The sequence below is a fragment of the Giraffa tippelskirchi genome, chromosome 7, assembly GCF_054371585.1.
Source record: "Giraffa tippelskirchi isolate mGirTip1 chromosome 7, T2T-mGirTip1v1.2.pri, whole genome shotgun sequence".
Taxonomy (NCBI): domain Eukaryota; kingdom Metazoa; phylum Chordata; class Mammalia; order Artiodactyla; family Giraffidae; genus Giraffa; species Giraffa tippelskirchi.
The window spans coordinates 46,287,132-46,304,311 of NC_137281.1; the positions used below are offsets into that span (position 1 = coordinate 46,287,132).

The 17,180-nt window shown below is 48.5% G+C and overlaps 1 protein-coding gene across 9 annotated transcripts in view; it reads left to right on the forward strand.

Annotated features, from left to right (window-relative positions):
* Window positions 1-17,180, forward strand: part of ANKRD11 (ankyrin repeat domain 11) — a 117,516-nt gene that overhangs the window by 22,767 nt on the left and 77,569 nt on the right. Inside the window, exon 2 of one of the 9 annotated variants that reach the window (XM_081508158.1) lies at window positions 15,776-15,899. The exons of the other annotated variants lie outside the window; for them this stretch is intronic. The gene's annotated coding sequence lies outside the window, so the exon portion shown is untranslated. The remainder of the gene's footprint in view (window positions 1-15,775; window positions 15,900-17,180) is intronic. 9 annotated transcript variants of the gene reach the window in all.

A 17,180-nucleotide genomic window follows, 5' to 3' on the forward strand; every position in this document is an offset into this window, starting at 1 on the left:
TGCCTTTTTGTCTCCTCTTGATCTGACTTCCCTGACTAGACCCTTCAGTGCAGGGATGGAAAGAAGCAGGGGCGGTAGCCACCCGTCTGAGACGTGTTCCTGACCGTGGGGAAGCCGTCACTTTTCACCATTAACTGCAGTTCACCATTAACTAGCTGTAGGGTTTTCATAGGTTGAGGAGGTTCCCTCTTATTCCAGATATGCTGAGTTCTTTTTTTTTTTTTTTTCTTTATCAGGAGTGGACGTTGGGTTTTATCAAAAACTTTTTGTGGAACTTCCCTAGTGGTACAGTTGTTAGGAATCTACCTTGCAGTGCCGGGGACTCAGGTTCGATCCCTGGCCCAGGAACTAAGATCCCACATGCTGCAGAGCAACTAAGCCTGCACACCGCAGCTGTGGAGCCCATGGGCCACAAGTAGAGAATCCATGTGCTGCAAGAAAAGATCCCACATGCTGCAACTAAGGGCTGGCACAGCCAAATAAATACTAAAACAAAACAAAACCCACACTTTTTGCACCTATTTGAGTTGATTGTATGATTTTGCTTTTCTGGTTTGTAAAATCTGTGAATTACGTGGATTGTGTTTTGAGTATGAAACCAATCTTGTTTTTGAGAGTTAAACCCTTAGTTCCATGGGCTAATTGACTGTCTTGGTGGCTGGCTGACAGGTGGCGGGGCATGCGCCCCTTGACACGCCTGGGACAGTGAACCAGAGGGCAGGTTCCATGTGACCCCTGAGGCCCGAGCTGCATAATGTCACTTCTGCCCCTGGCAGGATTGCCAGGCAGAGCATGTTGTGGGGTCAGCCCATGTTGAAGGGGTGTGAAACGGAGGTGGAGGTGACTGCTCACCTCGCAGTCTGCCTTTGTGGATGACAAGGCAGGGAAGATGCCTTTCCATGGTTATCTGGGGGCACAGGTGTTCAACAGCACACGCCAGATCCTCTTGCTCTTGCTGTAGTTACTCTACCTTCTGATTCTCTGTTTTGGTTTTCCTTTTCAAGTTAACACTAAACTAGCACATCCTGACTACAGGGTCAGGACTGTTAAAGAACTTGGGGAGTGGGAATTCCTTGGTGGTCCAATGGATACTCTGGACCTAGGACTGGATACTCTCACTGCCAGGGCCTGGGTTCAGTCCCTGGTCAGGGAACTAAGTTCCTACAAGCTGCGAGTCAAGGCCAAAAGAACAAGGGTAGCAATTAACTGAGTTGTTGTGTGTGGCTTTTATAAATTCAGTGTTATCTTGTGATATCTTGACTGACTGTGTATCCATGTGTGCACATGTGGATTTGTGTATGTACACACGTGTGTGCGTGCAGGTGGGCTGATGGGGCAAGTGCTGTTCATGGCCCTGTGCACGGCGCACTCTTCCTTCTGATCTGACAGCTCCTTTGATGCTGAGTTTATGAGGTCAGACTGTTCATTGAGGGGCTTGGCCTGGCTCTCCTAAGCTTAGGGAGCAGTTAAGCTTTGTTTTTTCCCTTTGATGTCAGTGTGATTTTCTTCCATAATTTACTTAGTTTTTTGCCAACGTGTAATGCTAACATTTGTCAGGTGCTTAGCTGTTTGTGTGCCAGTCATCATCCCAGTGCTTGGTATCCATCTGGCGATCTTGTGTGGTTGGCAGGATGGTTTCTGTTTGACTGATGGCCAAACTGAGGCTTAGTGAGAGGTTAAGGAGTCAGGTTCTCAGGTTTTAGATAAGTTTGAGAGTCATTTCTTCGTCAGACAGTTGAACTGCCAGCAGAGTTGGGCTTGTTACAAAAAGAGTAGTAGTGGCATGAGGTGGCCGCCCCACGGCATCTTGCCAGGTTCAGATACAGCCTCGTTCTCACAGTCCCTGTTGCCGTCAGCATCCTGATGTTTCTGAACGTGTGATTGGTGATTAGAGCTGTGGATGTGACTTCTTGGGAGTCACCAAGAACCCTGTGTTTGTTGCTGGACACAGGTAGACTGGGGGCGTTTGGAGTGAGTGGGAGCAGGAGACAGCTGTTCTCCAGCCAGCACACAGCTGTGCCGCTCAAGTGGTTCCAGCACCGGTGCCCTGAACATCAGTGCTTTCCAGACCCCTGTTCTGTGTCACATGGCATCTGACAGCAGTCTGATTAATGATTCTGTGTAGGTTATCTCTTAGGACTTCATGGTGATTTGTAGGGATTTTGCCTTTTGTGGGCATCTGATTTGGATTTGACTTTCTCATCTTGGTATTTGACTTTCTCATCAGTATTTAGTAGCTCTTTGAGCATGCAAACTTGTCTTTTTTTAAATTCATCTCTCAAAGGTTTCCTATAAGGGGCCAGGTAGTAACTGTTGTAGACTTTGGGGTGCATGGCCTCTATTGCACCTGTCAGCTCTGCCATGGAGGCCCCATAGACCATATGTAACAAAGGAACCTAGCTGTGTTCCGGAGAAGGCAATGGCACCCCACTCCAGTACTGTTGCCTGGAAAATCCCATGGACGGAGGATTTTCCGTCCATGGGGTCGCTAAGAGTTGGACATGACTGAGCGACTTCCCTTTCACATTTCACTTTCCTGCATTGGAGAAGGAAATGGCAACCCACTCCAGTGTTCTTGCCTGGAGAATCCCAGGGACGGGGGAGCCTGGTGGGCTTCCATCTATGGGGTCGCACAGAGTCGGACACGACTGAAGTGACTTAGCAGCAGCTGTGTTCCAGTAAACTTTATTTATTGAGACTGAAATGTGAGTTTCATGTAATCTTCTCTTGTCACAAAATATTCTTTAGTTTTGGATCAGATGCACATATAAAACCATTCTTAGATTGTGGACTGTGTCAAAAACAGCAGTGGGACAGGCTTGCCCTCTGACCCCCGCTTGCTAAATAAACCCTGACACACTGGATGAATTTGGAAGTGCATCAGTTGATTGATTTTTGTCCTTGCAGCTTTCTTTTAACTGCAGCAGTCTTGACTTCGGGCCTTCTTATAGTTTGGAAGAAAAGCTATGACCAACCTAGACAGCATATTAAAAAGCAAAAGACATTACTTTGCCAACAAAAGTCCGTCTAGTCAAAGCTGTGGTTTCTCCAGTAGTCATGTATGGATGTGAGAGTTGGACTATAAAGAAAGCTGAGCACCGAAGAATTGATGCTTTTGAACTGTGGTGTTGGAGAAGACTCTTGAGAGTCCTTTGGACTGCAGGGAGATCCAGCCAGTCAATCCTAAAGGAAATCAGTCCTGAATATTCATTGGAGGGACTGATGCTGAAGCTAAAACTCCAATACTTTGGCCACTTGATGTGAAGAACTGACTCATATGAAAAGACCCTGATGCTGGGAAAGATTGAAGGCGGGAGGAGAAGGGGAGAACAGAGGATGAGATGGTTGAATGGCATCACCGAATCGATGGACATGAATTTGAGTAAACTCTGGGAATTGGTGATGGACAGGAAGGCCTGGTGTGCTGCAGTCCATGGGGTCGCAAAGAGTTGGACACAACTGAGTAACTGAACTGAACTGAGTTTGCTGTGTGGTTTCCCTGGACGTGGTAATTGGTCTGTCTGATCTGGTCAGCTACTGATACATTAGTGTGGTTCTCAGTGCTGTTGTAGGTTTATTTTTTCTAAGATGTTTGCCACTTTTAAGAAATTTAAGACTGAAGGATATAGTCCACTATTTTATTGTACTAATATCGATCTTTTTGTAAACATAGTTGCACTCTGAACAAGAAGTACTTTCTTTCTCCAAGCATATTTTGACTTGTACAGAAGAAACAAATTTTTTCCTCATGTTGAAAGCTGTGGGAATATTAAACTTGTAACAGTTAACATCATGGCATATGCCAGCTTAAGGAATTAATTTTGAGTTGTGAACTGAACACTTTGTGGAGTAGCACATTGGGATAGAGTATTTATGATGATTGATGAGTATTTACAATGAGACTGCTTGTGAAATGAAGCTGTGACAAGAGGAGTATCTCGTTGATTTGAAGGGATGCTGAGGGGCCTTTGCATGTCCCAGGGACACCTCATGACTGGGGGTTGGGGGTGGGAGCTGCACTGCTGGTCAGTGAGTGTGGCTCAGAGGAGAGCCCTCGTGATACAGCTTCACAACGTAGTGGAAATGACTGTGGTAATTATTCAGAGGAGACATTTGTCCTTATTTTCCTAGATTAGGAGAAAAAGTTTGGAGAATTTAGGTAAGTAAAATAGAATGATACAGTTTCTGGTTCTGTGAATTTTTTCCTTGTTTAGCAAAACTACATTAAAGCTGGATTATTGCCAACTTGGGTTTTCTTTTTATTATGGTAAAATACAAAGAAACCATTTTAGCCATTTTAAAGTATGATTCTGTGGCATTATATTTACGTTGTTGTGCAGCCCTCACCACCACCATCCATTTCTAGAACTCGATCGTCATCCCCAACTGAAACTCTGTTCCCAGGAAACTCTTGCGGCCCCAGCGCCCCACGCTGCTGCTCTTTGTCCGTGACCGTGACTTCCCTAGGGACCGAGTGTGATGGAGTCAGACAGCATTGTCCTTTTGTGTCTGCTCACCTCACTGGGTTGGGAAGATCTCCTGGAGGAGGGTGTGGCCACCCACTCTAGTATTCTTGCCTGGAGAATCCCCACTGACAGAGGAGCCTGGTGAGCTACAGTCCGTGGGGTCGCCAAGAGTCGGACATGACTGAGCAAGTGAGCGCAGCACCTCACTGAGTGTCCTGTCTTTAAGGTTTATCCAGACTGTGTGACACTGTTCCTTGTGTGGCTGGGCCACGTGGAGTGTGTGTTGTTGTCGGTGGTGGGTGGGCCGGGATTGTGAGCAGCACGTCCACGCCTGCTGCGCTGTGTGGTGTGCCCCGTTCTCCCGGCAAGGGCTGTCTTGTTTGCTGTGATACATCTTCTACATGTTATAGAATGCATGCTGTGTTATTTTTGCTTTAAATGGCTACTTTTCTTCTAAGGAGATTTAAATAAAAAGGTTAAAAGGTTTTAGAACCTAGACTTGAAGAATTTTTTAGGTAACCTAAATTATATGGTGTAGTTAGCAGTTCTGTAAGATTTAGAAGTTACAATGGTGGAGAAGCTGGGTGGTTGCCGTGTTTTGGTTCTTCGTCCCTCTCTGTGGTGTGCTCACTGTGGACTCAGGTTTGAGTTTTTCTAGCTTCTGTCTGCCTTACTGTGTGTTTCTTCTGCTGTTGTTTGAGAGATATTTTGCAGGCTGACCCTGTTCTCCAAGTGCTTTTTGTCGGCGTTGCTCCACTGGTTCTGACATGCACTGTCTCCAGCCAGAAGTCTGCTGTCCTGCTTGTCCTCAGCCCTCTGTGTGGAACAGGCCTTTTCCTCTGAAGGCTGTTGAGAGTTCAGGTAACTTGGTTTATAATGCAGCGTAGTGTCTTTTTAAAATTTTCCTATTTCCTTTATTATTGAAAGCATTTTTATTTGCTTATTTTACTTATGGCTACGCTGGGTCTTGGTTGCTGTGCAGGCTTTCTCTCATTGTGGTGAGCGGCGGCTGCTTGCTTGTTTTGCGGTGCTCGGACTTCTCACTGCGGTGGCTTCTCTTGTTGCTGAGCACAGGCTCTAGAGTGAGCGGGCTTCCGTAGATGTGGCCCACAGGCTTCGTTCCCCTGAGACATGTAGAATCTTCCTGGACCAGGGGGTCAGACTCGTGTCCCCTGCCTTAGGCAGGCGAATTCCTAACCACTGGAACTGCCAGGGAGTTTAGAGTGGTTTTATTCGTGTTTCTTGTGCTTGGCGTTTGTTGAGCTTTATGGGTCTGTGGGTTTGCAGTGTCTCTCAGGTCTTTGGTGTTACTGTTTTCAAATGATTTCTGTTCCTCCCTTTCTCTTTTGGAGAATCCACTTACGTGTGTGTGGCGATTGCATAAATGTCACCCAACACAGTGGTTCCCCGTGTCCTCTAGTCCACGTTTTGGACACTTCTTATTGCTGTGTCTCTCAGCGCACCACTCTTAATTCTGTGATGTCTGCCAGATATTTTTGTCTCAGAAAATTTTACGTCATATGTTGTAGAAATTTTAATTTGTCAGTAGTTTGATTTGAGTCCTCCAGATCTTCATCTGTCTCATTAGCAGGTGAGTCTCCAGCATCTGAGTCCAAGTCCGTCTGGCAAGTTCCCTGTTGTTACTCACACTTTTCTGCTTCTCTGCATGTTGGTCATTTCTGATTGTGTGCCAGGCATTGTTCATTGTACCGTGTTGTGGCTGGGTATTTTTATGTTACTGTAAACATCCCTGGGCTTTGTTCTTGGGGATAGTCAAGGTCCTTTGAACCGGTGGCTTCTTTCAGTTCTTTATTTGCAGCTTTACTGGGTGGGACCACAGCAGTGGTCAGTCCGAGGCAGGTGTTCCTGCTCCTTGGTGCTCTGTCTCTGTGCAGGTTGCTTGTGAGCCTGCCTGGAGCAGCTCTGTCCTCTCCAGGCCCCTATGCCCGCGCCCTCTCCCTCCCCTGCTTCTCACCTCTCGGGGTCACTCTCCCCCTGCCTGGTGTTCATTCTGGAGATCGCTGTTCCTTCTGTCCAGGGTGAGGGGGATGAATGTGTTCCTTCGATTTCATGTTGGTCACAATGGAAGCTGGGATAGACATTTTCCACAATTTTAGTATTTTTGCTTGAAAGCTTAGATTTTATAATTGACCAAAGATACTCACAGTTGTTTACTTGAAAAACTAGGTTTGTCCTTCATTTGCCCAAGTCAGATTGGGCCCCCAGGAGCCAACGCAGCTCAGATGGCGGCCCAGGAAGCCCCAGGCTGTCTTCAGAGGTGTGCCATGGGCCCTCTTGCTTCTGTCACAGTGTGGAGCATTGTAGACCTCAGTGTTGACATTTAGAACAGTTACATTTTCCTGGTTGATCAGAACAGTAAGGGTTGTTACTGGGACAGGACATTGCATGTAGAGTTGCAATCAGGTGGCCGTGAGGACTGCGCTGCTGAATGTGTGGCGTAGCAGCAGAGGGGTCCTGCCCTGCAGGCATCGGTCCAGGGAAGACGTGGCCTTTCTGCGCTGACCTGGCTCTGAGCTCACAGCCCCCCCACTGCTCGTGGTGAGACGTGTCCAGAGGGGCTAGTGCTGAGCCCAGGGGCTGGAGGGGCTTGAGATATTTTTAAGGTGGGGAAGATGCACTGTAGGCTTATTTCTCTTTTGGAGAATTTTGATCCAGTTTTGCTACCTTAGGTAAGACAAGTTTGGATTTTGTGTGAAGAAGTGTTGTTGAGTGCAGTGGCTTCTTTGTGGCCGGCAGCTTTGGAGATGAGTGGAAGATGTCGACCTAACAGACTCCAGTGGACTCGACATCGGCAAAAGCCTTGCCGCAGACTGAATCATGTAACCTGAGTGCTCAGGTTGTGCAGGAGCCGGGGTATAGATTTTGAAGAACAAAGTTGACTGGATTTTATTTTAAATAAACTTTTAAAAATCATTTCAGAAGACTCTTAGCACCACTGTCTTCCCTTGGTTGCCTTATAGCAGTGGGTCCCTCTGAGGACAGAAGGTAGCTGTGCTCTGGCCTCTCTTCCAAGGAAGGGTGTCTCTGGGGCTCTGGTGGGGGCTTTCTGTGGGGGCAGCCCATCCTCAGGTGGAGCCTCTGGGCCTTCGCTTGATCTGACATCAGCCAGAGCATGTCATTTCTCTTGTCCATCCGACCTGCATTGTGTTTCTCAGGGAAATGACTCGTGTGCCTGTGAGGGTCTCAGTGGCATCTCTGCAGGTGCAGTCTCCACAGTGGCAGTGCTTGTTCTCAAGTCTGCCGCTGGGTGCATTTCTGCAGTTGTCCTGCCCCGTGTGGCCGGTAGCTCCTAAAAGTTCCTGTAGCACTTAATGCCCGAGCCATCATCTATTCTGTTCTTGTCATAGATTAGTTTTGCCTGTTTTATCAGTTTCTTATGAACAGAATCACACAGGATGTACTCTTTTTGCATCTCACATTATTCTCATGTGATTTTTAAAAGAATTGAGATAAAATTCACATTGAAAAATCCACTATTTTAACTGTCTTCGAGTGTACGGTTCTGTGGCCTGTGACACACTCACTGTGTTGTGTCACCCCCACCACCATCTTGTTCTGGATGATTTTATTACCCAAAGGGAATCCCGGTCCCCATTCAGCAGCTACTCTTTGTGGGCCCTCAGCCCCTCCCCACCCCTTCCCCCACCCCAGCCCCTCACTGCCACTCCTCTGCTTTGGTGCTCTGTGAATTTGCCTGCTCTAGACATTTCAGATCAAGGGAGTCTTCCACAGTTGGTCTTCTGTATCCCAATATTTTCAGGGCTCATCCTCGTTGTAGCGTGTACCGGACTCCATTCTCTTTCATGTTTGAAAAGTGTTTCATTGTAGGGCTCTGCACCTCTTTGTTTCCATTCATCTGTTGACGCACCTGTGGGCTGTTTCCACCTCTGGCTAGAGTGGACAGTGCTGCTGTGAGCAAGTGTGTGAAGTTTCCTTGGAACACCTAGTCGGTGTTTGCCTGGGAGTGGTATTGCTGGCTGTGTGACAGTTCTGTGCCTAATTTTTAAAATTATTTTAAATTTATTTTTTTGGTGTGCCGCACAGCTGGCGGGAGTTTCGTTCCCTGACCAGGGATTGCTCCTGTAGTGGAGTCTGGGGTCCTAACTGCTGGGTACCAGGCAAGTCCCCAGGCCCTTTGTGACTCACTTTCCCCTGTGTGTTTAGTGAGCATGTCATTTCTGTCCATCACTGAAGGAACAGCTATAAAACATGCACTACTTGCCAGGTGCCGTTCTGCCTGGTTCACAAGATCTGCTCATTTCATCTTGTTGACTCCTGAGGGGGAGACCCGCACACCTCTGTTGTTGAGACGAGTAAATCGAGACCCAGAGAGGCTGCCACAGATCATGAGTGGTGAGGCTGGCCTTGGGCCCTGGCTGCAGAGCCCCACCTCTGGTCACGTGTTCTGTGATAACCTCCCCCCCTCCCAGTACAGTAAATGCCATATGTTGTGTGGGTGGCTGTGTCTCCAGCAGGTAGTACAGTGGGGAGTGACTGTCGTCGCTCTTGCTGCACTGCGATCTCGTGTTGACGATGTGCTTTCTCACAGGAGCATCTCTGTTGGCCCCTGTGTTAGCTGTGCTGTGGACGTCCTGTGTGTCTGCTCTGACACTGTCCCAGGGTCCTTGGCAGCCAGTTCCTGCTCAGAGGGGAGGCAGCTTGGCTGGCAGAGGGTCATTTTGTAGAGGGAGAGAACTTTTATTGGGTTAGCAGCTTCAGTACTTTTAACTCAGCTATAAATTCCTTTTAGGAATGTTAATAGAGGTATAGGTACTGTCTGAGGGATTCTTGCCTCTGTTTATTTGAACTGTTAATTGATTTACAAACTGTGAGTTTCACGTGTGCAGCAAAGTGATTCAGATGTTAGATTCTTTTCCACTACAGGTTATTACAAGATGCTGAATATGGTTCCCTGTATACAGTAGTTCTTACTGGTTATCTATTTTATATATAGTAATGTGTATCTGTTAATCCCAAACTCCTTAATTTATTTTTATTAAAGTTTTTTTTAAATACAATTTTTAAAGATTACTTTTCATTTATGGTTCAGCTTATCCCATATATTCATACACATACATATATTTTATATATATTTGTACATATGTATAAATATATTTTGGAGAAGGCAATGGCACCCCACTCCAGTACTTGTGCCTGGAAAATCCCATGGACGGAGGAGCCTGGTAGGCTGCAGTCCATGGGGTCGCACAGAGTCGGACACGACTGAAGCGACTTAGCAGCAGCAGCATAAATATATTTTTCTTTTTTTAAGTGCCAGAGTAGTTGTACAACTTGTTTTTTTGTGGTTTTGTTCTGTTTTGTTTTGTTTTTAAAGAAACATTTGGCTGCAGTGGGTCTCAGTTGTAGTACACAGGATCTTTAGTTGAGGCTTATGGGATCTTGTTCCCTGACCAGGGATTGAACCCATGGCCCCTGCAATGGAAGCACAGTCTTAACCCTGGACCACCAGGGTCCAGTTAGGACCACCAGTAGTCCATAGTAGAGAATACTGAAAATGTGCTGAAGATGTGTTTCTCCTCATAAAATATTCTTGACTGTGTTCACCTCTGCGGTTACTAAGTGCAAGGTGTTATTTGGTTAACCCAGACCCAGAATGTGGACACCCTCGCCTTTGAGGACTTGGGTGGGTAGAGGGTGGAGAGATGGGGATTGGCGGTGGCACTGGAGATGTGGGTGGGCCACGCACAGACTGCCTGGCCTCATGGTGCACATCCTTCCAGCCACATTGAGCTGCCTACTGTCACAGATCACAGGGTTAAGATTTAGGATACATATGAGTGCTCAGTTGCTCATTCATGTCCATCTCTCTGTGACACCATGGACTGTAGCCCACCAGGCTCTTCTATCTATGGGATTCTCCAGGCAAGAATACTGGAGTGGGTTGCTGTTTGCTCCTCCAGGGGATCTGCCTGACTCAGGGATCAAACATTGGCATGCAGATCCTTTACCACTGAGCCCCACTTGGGAAGCCCAAATGGACTTATAATGTGTATAATTTAGTGATTTTTCCGAGGTTTACTGTGTAAGATCCCTCTTACCTATTTCCAGTTAGTTCCTGTTTCTGCTCTCAACCCAGCCACTTGCTCGTCTGCTTACCATTTCTGTAGATTTGCCTTCATAGATAATTAACTTTAATGTACACCTTTAAAGGCAGCAGAAGCACCTTCCTCACTCATCTGTATGAAGGTACACTTTATCTTTGAGTAAAACCTTGCGGTCTGACAGAGAGGACCAGATGGTCAGTATTTTGGACTCTGTGGGCCACAGGTGTCTGTCAAAGGTACCCAGCTTTGCTGTTGGACCATGAGAATAGTGGTGGGGAACGGGAAGGAATCAGGAGAGCCCTTCACAGAACTAGTCCTTGGCTCCCCTGGTTGTGGCTACACGTCCTGCGTGGAGTGGACCTCTTATGGACTTCCTGTCCCTTTCTCCAGTGGTGTGACATGTTGATGGCTGATGAAGAACATACCTGCTTAATTTCTGGGGGATATGTGAAGCCCTATAAAATGTGAAGATATCTGGGAAGATAAAGCTAGAATTTAGATGACCCTGCTGATTCAGAGAAACGAATTTAAGAGTGCATGTATAGTAGTAAGTTTTAGAAAGAGTTTGGAATGGTAATCATGAGAAAGGATTTGGGTTTTGTAGGTTTTGTAGGCACTCAGCAGCAGTAAATATGAAAATGAGTAGATTTGGGACTTGCAACTTGTTTCATTAACTAATTTATTGGCCGCATCTCGTGGCTTGTAGGGTCTTAATTCCTTGACCAGGGATCCAGCCCCTGTCCTCTGCAGTTAAAGTGGAGTGTTAACCACTGGACTGCCAAGGAAATCCCCCAAACTTGGTGACTGTAAATATGGATCTGTCACATTTAACTGGGAGAACAAGGCCTCTTGCACCATCAGGTACGGGTTTGGCCTGCAGCCCCTCTTCCCTGGAAAGCGGTTGTTATTGTGGGAGTTGCCCCTCCAGCTAGCTGTGCTCTGTCTTACTCTTCGTGTCAGTTCAATTCAGCTGCTCAGTAGTGTTTGACTCTTTGTGACCCTATGGACTGTAGCACACCAGGCATCCCTGTCCACCATCACCTCCTAGAGCTTGCTCAAACGCATGTCCATGGAGTCAGAGATGCCATCCAACCATCTCATCCTCTATCATCCCCTTCTCCTCCTGCCTTCAATCTTCCCTAGCATCATGGTCTTTTCAAATGAGTCAGTTCTTCGCATCAGATGGCCAAAAGTATTGGAGCTTCAGCATCAGTCCTTCCAATGAATATTCAGGACTGATTTCCTTTAGGATTGACAGGTTGGATCTCCTTGCAGTCCAAGGGACTCTCAAGAGTCTTCTCCAACACCACAGTTCAAAAGCATCAATTCTTCAGTGCTCAGCTTTCTTTATGGTCCAACTCTCACATCCATATATGACTACTGGAAAAACCATAGCTTTGACTAAATGGACCTTTGTCAGCAAAGTAATGTCTGTGCTTTTTAATGTGCTGTCTAGGATTTTCATAGTTTTCCTTTCAAGGAGCAAGCATCTTTTAATTTCATGGCTGCAGTCACCATTTGCAGTGATTTGGAGCCCAAGGAAAGAACAGACTCGTTGTCAGAGTCTTCAGTTTTTATTTACTTCTTTACAAAAATGGAAAAATTCCCTTCTCCAGTTTGTAAAGGTGCAGCACAGATTGGCCATGCACATGTGTGGTCCCATCGTAGAGAGTGAGGGGGTGGGAGGGTGGGTTGGTTGGTTGTGTCTTCCTCTGGAGGCTCAGTGCCTGTCCCGGGCCTGTGAGAATAGGTGTGAATATACGTTAAAATGGAAGTTAGAAATGTGAGTGAAAGTTAGAGGCCTTTGTACGCTAAAGACATATAGTCTTCTCTTTTTTCCTCTTATTACATTGTGTGCATCTTTTCACTTCTTGTATTGCTGGATGTTCATTTGGAATCTGAGGAAAGAATACGGAAGTTTCCCAGGATAGCATTAAAAACAGGATGATTTTTTTTTTTTTTTTAGTCATGTCACCCATGTGCCCCTCTTCCCTTCACAGGTCTCTCCCGGCAGGTGCTGGGCAGCGACCCCTGCTTGCAGGGAGCCGGGTCCCTGAGGGGACCTCCCTTGCCCTGTGGTCCTCCCACCCCTGCCTGGCGGCTCCCAGGACACACAGGCCATGGGAAATGACCGTGCGTACGCTTCCTTGGATGCTGGGCCCTTTGCAGCCTCTTCCTGAGGGAGTTCTTTGCTGAGCTGTCTTTCAACAAAGGCGGAAGTGAAGTGAGAGTCCCCCACCCGATTGTTCCAGGGTGTTAGGGTTCTAGCCTGTGGCCTTTGTTCTTAACATGGTGTTTGGAGGACTCGCGAGTATCCAGGTATCACTAGCAGTGGGGAACCCTGTGTAAGTTGGCTTCCACTTTGTGACTGGAGTCGTGGGTGGCTTCTGACTTGTATTTGTTTCTGCTCTTTCATGCATAATGCAACATCCAGTGGGACTTGGGGCAGTTGGCTGTGTGCTGTAGAATTGAGACTTGCTTTGGGATTTTCTGGGACTTTTCTGGGGGCAGAATTTAGTTATATTCTGGTGTACAAATATTTTAATTTTTCCCTTCTAATAATTTGTGTCTAAGATAAAAAAGAACTCCAGGAAGAAGATGATGTGATGAACTTGATCCATTTTTATTTATAGCTGAATTTCTATTAAAGTACACAAGTAGTCATTCTGGGCAGGCTTTTTTGGTGGCTCAGCGGTAAAGAACCCGCCTGCCAATGTAGGAGACGCCAGAGGTGTGGGTTTGATCCCTGGGTCGGGAAGATCCCCTGGAGTAGGAAATGGCAACGCACTCCAGTGTTCTTTCCTGGAGAATCCCGTGGACATAGGAGCCTGCAGGCTACAGTCCACAGGGTCGCAAAGAGAGGGGTACGCCTGAGCGACTGAACAAGTTGGGGAGAAGAGGGGGCACCTGGGCCACATAAGGGACGTGTGAGGGGATCCTGAGGCCTGGAGAATGGGCCCCACGTGGTGTGGACACTGCAGCCTGCACTTACGTGTCATTCCTGCAGTGGGCTGTGTCCTCCTGGGGCTGGCGCAGGCCGAGAGGGCACTGTCGTTGGCAGCAGCTGGACTGTGGCCCAGGCCTTGCGCTGGGCTCTTCCCAAGCTCTGCTTCCCGGAAGCCTTAAGCAGGTGCAGAATGCAGGGGTGGGGGCCCCGCCTGGGCCAAGCTTCTTGAGTGCTCTCTGTGCGTCCAGGCTCCTGCTGGGGATTTCATGGTCTCACCTCCAGGCCCCTTGCGACCTGCTGACCTGGTTGATTTTGTCTTATGCTTCTTTTAGGTGTGAGCGTCAAGGAAAACCTGGCTTCTTTTCCATATTCTTGACACTCAGGATTTTTGCCCAAGCTTCAGGGGTGAAGACCTTTTCTACATCTGGCTTCCAGTGCCCCATCTGTCCCTGCCAGGGTCTGGGCACCCTTGGGGCCTCTGCCGACAGTGCTTGGCTCTCCCTCACGGTAGTGCATTATCACATCTAACTAGGAGCTGATCGTGCGTGCATTTCTTATATCCTGCACAAATGCAGTTAGGAGGCTCTTTGAAAATTACCTTGGAAATAGAACTGTAAATAGACTGTGCAGGTACTGCTCCTCAGGACAGTGGTTTTAGGTGGATTCTTCTCAAAAGCAAAACTTCATGTTCTAAACATCTTTGCTGTTTACTTGTTGCAGGACGTATGCTAGGCTAGGCTAGTTCTTCCTTTTTAAAAGCCTGAGGCTGTCAGGATATCAAAGTCAGAGTAGGGATGGATGTAGGAGGGTGTGGTCACTGCATCTGTGACGATGCTCCCCTGTGTTCCTAGCAGTTGGAGGATGTGGGGTGATAGCTGGGTGCTCAGGCACCGGTCCTGGGGAGAGGAGGGGATTAGGGGTGCTGTGGGGGTACGGTGTGGCTCCCAGGGGCAGCACCCTGGGCTCTGAAGAGCTAGCAGGCTCATCCTGGGTTTGTGGGGTCAGGGATGGCCTGGGGCCCTGGAGCCCTTCTCCTGCGGTGCTTCCCTCAGTGACCCCAGTGTTGTTCCCAGACATTTGTCTATGTCCTGAAAACCTGGGTCCCTGCCTGTTTCTGTGTTCCACAGAAGAGGCTCTGCTCTCACCGCTCAACGTGTGGGGAGACGTGTCCCCTGTGGGCAGGGGGTGGGCGGGTGGGGGCGGGCGGTAGTCTGGCCATGTGTGTGCACAGGCGTGTGGGGTAGTGAGGAGGCACTCGTGGCTGGAGCGCTCGAGTGGGGCTGGAGCGCTCAAGTCAGAGTGGGTGCTGGGCTGTCTGATGGGTGGAGTGCTCAAGTCAGAGTGGGTGCTGGGCTGTCTGATGGGTGGTGGTGCTCCTCGCCCTCTCCACGCAGTCTGATGTGCTTTGACGAGCAACCTCAGACCAGGGCTTAGTCTTCCAGGGACGAGTCAGCTGTTTGCAGTCGCCTCTGGCTTGCTGTGCAGAGATCTGGGCTTCAGGAAGCTTGTGCCTTGGTGCCCTGTGCCAGTCCTGGCCTTGGGGCTGGATCATGCCTGGCGGGTGCCGTGGATGCCTCCAGACCCCTGCTGCCTGGCTGGCCCCCTCGCACCTTGCGGGTGGAGCCCTGCCTGGTCTTTGGTTGGTACTTGTGGTTGATTTCTGTTTGTTAGACTCAGGGAAGGTGGGCTTGTGTGCTGCTAAGCCCCCCGGTGGCCCACACACACTGCCCTCCATCCCTTCCCATGTCTGGGAGAAGAGGCAGTGGACAGAAGTTGCTTGCTTGGCTCCTCTGGTGCTCTTGGTCTGTCGGATTTCAGGTGCGGCCCAGGGATGGACGGAGTCCTGGGACCGAGGTCCAGGCCTCTATAGTGGGTAAAGCGGCTGATGCTGGCAGCTGGCCCCCTTGCACCTCTCTCCCTAAAGGAGGCTGTCTGAGAAAGTGTGTTTTCACGCTCAGCTGCTCTTCCCAGCAGAAAGCCTTTTATGCACAGCAGATCTTGGGCAAGCAGCCACTTGCAGTTTTCCGTCTGTTCAGTTCCATTTCAGACGGAAGTTATAACTAGAGTGTCTCTGGGCATGAAAACCTTTCTTGCTGATAAAGTCTTGTGCTCACTGCTATTTGATGTGGAGGCTTGCAGTGCAGTGTGTTGTTGTTTGAAAGTTGCACAGCCCTGTTTATCTGTGTTGAGTCTTGTTACTGTTTTACACAGGAGAATAGAACTTATGTAACTACTTTCCTTGGTAAAACATCTCAGCCAGTTATTGTTGATTTCAGATTGAAACTTTCCATCAGCTTTTACCCCAGCCCTGGTGCGTGTGAATGTTCCACTGAAGCCGTGTACCTGACCTGAGGCTCATCGCCTGTCCAGCCTGGCAGGTGCTGTGTCCTGGCACCACAGGTACGTGTTAGCACAGGCTTGGTTCTTGCCACCCTCCAGGGGCAGACCTCTTGTTCTCAAGGTGCGTTCTTCTGAGCCTGTCTTAGTCATAGGTCATTGTTTTGTGCCCCTGCTTAATTCGTCCCGTTTGTGTATCTTTACATGTATAAAAGGGTGTTCCTCACTTGTCCCTACAGTGTCCTTAATTCATTTCTGTTGCTTGTAAAACCTGTTGAAAGGGATTAACAGGTCTGGTTGGCCCTGGGTGGGGAGGGTGTCGCTCCCACAGTGTCCACGTGTCGTGGGCAGGTGGCGTGTGTGACTGGCACCTTCACAGTTGTGCAGGGCGTTTGCCTGGGGAGTGTGCCGCCTCCTCGTATCACCCCCCTCGACTGGAGGTCTCCTGATGCCTTGAGTGCAGGTGCCTGTTTGTTTTTGCTGAGAACAGGCCTAGCATCAAATACTTCACATTTGACAGGTTTCTTGGCTAGAGTAAAAATTCCTATTTATCTCTATAGTGAAAGAGGGAGAGAGACCGGCTCTTGTGGTGAAGTGCTGCTAAGAGTGGCTGAGAGCCAGCTGGGAGCAGTGAGGGTGACAGCTTGGAGGCTGCCTGGGGCCCAGGGGCCGTGACTGGGTTGGAGGCAGCTGGGAGCCCAGGCTCCTGCTGCTGGAGCAGTGGGGTCTCCTGTGAGGGTCTGGGGAAGAGGCTGAACCAACCCAAGTCTGCCCTATTAGGATGCAGGCTTCTCCATGAGCTATTTACAGACATCTTTTGGAAGCCAGCGTTAGGGTGTGTAAAACTGCTCCTGAATGACCTACTCCAGCTCAGTAAAATGGATTTGTTTTGGCCCAGAACCTAGAGGTATTGAGAGAGATGAAGACAAGCTTGCAGAATCTTGTCCCCCAACCAGGGATTGAACCCAGGCCTTGACCGTGACAGCGCTGAGTCCTAACCGCTGGACCACCAGGGAATTCCCTAGAATTGTCTTTGTTCAGCATCTGTTTTGAACACAACTCTAGGGGAAGGAAAAGGAACAGTCTTTGTCCCTTGTTAACAGGTGACTTTCTGAGAAGCTTCCAAAGTTTGTTTACACAAGATTCATCATGTCCGAAAACAGTCTTAATTGAAGAGTTAGAATGTGGACTGTTGAGATTAAGCCCCAGTAAGAAGGAAGGAGGCCAGGCCTGTTACCTCTACCAGGGACTTGCGTCTGCCCGGCCGCCCCCTCCCTACTCTGTCCTTTACAGTTTCTGCACCCCTTGTCCTGTCCGTGTGCGCTTGGTGTCCATGAGGAACGT